Raw genomic sequence first — 1,538 nt, 5'->3', positions numbered from 1 at the left:
TGTAGGTTAAAGGAATGTAAAGCGTCCTCCTTCTGCTACTTCCTTTTTTGCCAAACTTCTAAACGACACGTTGCTGCCTCATTCACCACCTCCACACACCCACACCAGCGTGGCTTTATGCTTTCAAGTCTGCAAGTCTTTTAGGGAGGCAAGATAAAGTTTGAGAAATTTGAATGGAACAGTGTAAATTATCCGTCACTGCCTTCAGCATATTGCACTCTGGCATGCCAGCGCATCTGCAGGCAGGCACCTGGCCATGATATCCCGCAGTGGCGCGAGGGAAAAGAAAAGTCTTCTTCGAGCCGGATTTGAACCCGCGACCTAAGGATCGCCTTATTAACAACAACAGTGCTCTGCTCTACCAACTGAGCTATCAAAGGTGCTAGCCTAAAGAGTTGGACTGAAAACTGACAAGTGCATTTAGGACAGACTCGGATGCTCTCCTATGATTGTAGAACGAGTACATCTGGCAAAAGCCTAGCCCTAGCCCCTGATCTTAATCCTATCTCCTTCCTTTCAGACGTGGCTGAAAACGGTGTCCCTGGTGGTCTAGTGGCTAGGTTTCGGCACCCTCTCCGCCGCGGCCTGGGTTCGATTTTGGTCAGGGAAGCGTGTGCTTTCTTGCACACCAAGTCCACTACAAGACTCTGGAAGCCCCCCACCCACATGCTGTGTAGGTTAAAGGAATGTAAAGCGTCCTCCTTCTGCTACTTCCTTTTTTGCCAAACTTCTAAACGACACGTTGCTGCCTCATTCACCACCTCCACACACCCACACCAGCATGGCTTTATGCTTTCAAGTCTGCAAGTCTTTTAGGGAGGCAAGATAAAGTTTGAGAAATTTGAATGGAACAGTGTAAATTATCCGTCACTGCCTTCAGCATATTGCACTCTGGCATGCCAGCGCATCTGCAGGCAGGCACCTGGCCATGATATCCGGCAGTGGCGCGAGGGAAAAGAAAAGTCTTTTTCGAGCCGGATTTGAACCCGCGACCTAAGGATTGCCTTATTAACAACTACAGTCCTCCACTCTACCAACTGAGCTATCAAAGGTGCTAGCCTAAAGAGTTGGACTGAAAACTGACAAGTGCATTTAGGACAGACTCGGATGCTCTCCTATGATTGTAGAACGAGTACATCTGGCAAAAGCCTAGCCCTAGCCCCTGAACTTAATCCTATCTCCTTCCTTTCAGACGTGGCTGAAAACGGTGTCCCTGGTGGTCTAGTGGCTAGGATTCGGCGCTCTCACCGCCGCGGCCCGGGTTCGATTCCCGGTCAGGGAAGCGTGTGCTTTCTTGCACACCAAGTCCACTACAAGACTCTGGAAGCCCCCCACCCACATGCTGTGTAGGTTAAAGGAATGTAAAGCGTCCTCATTCTGCTACTTCCTTTTTTGCCAAACTTCTAAACGACACGTTGCTGCCTCATTCACTACCTCCACACACCCACACCAGCGTGGCTTTATGCTTTCAAGTCTGCAAGTCTTTTAGGGAGGCAAGATAAAGTTTGAGAAATTTGAATGGAACAGTGTAAATTATC

The 1,538-nt window shown here is 49.0% G+C and overlaps 1 non-coding gene across 1 annotated transcript; it reads left to right on the top strand.

The window, feature by feature from the left end:
- The first annotated feature begins 1,210 nt into the window (after positions 1–1,210).
- trnae-cuc (transfer RNA glutamic acid (anticodon CUC)) lies at positions 1,211–1,282 on the top strand. The gene has a single exon. It is a non-coding gene; the product is annotated as a tRNA-Glu (tRNA).
- Positions 1,283–1,538: the final 256 nt, after the last annotated feature.

Source organism: Hoplias malabaricus, unplaced genomic scaffold (genome assembly GCF_029633855.1).
Source record: "Hoplias malabaricus isolate fHopMal1 unplaced genomic scaffold, fHopMal1.hap1 scaffold_90, whole genome shotgun sequence".
In the NCBI taxonomy this organism is placed as follows: Eukaryota; Metazoa; Chordata; class Actinopteri; order Characiformes; family Erythrinidae; genus Hoplias; species Hoplias malabaricus.
This window is presented reverse-complemented; position numbering and strand designations above follow the sequence as displayed.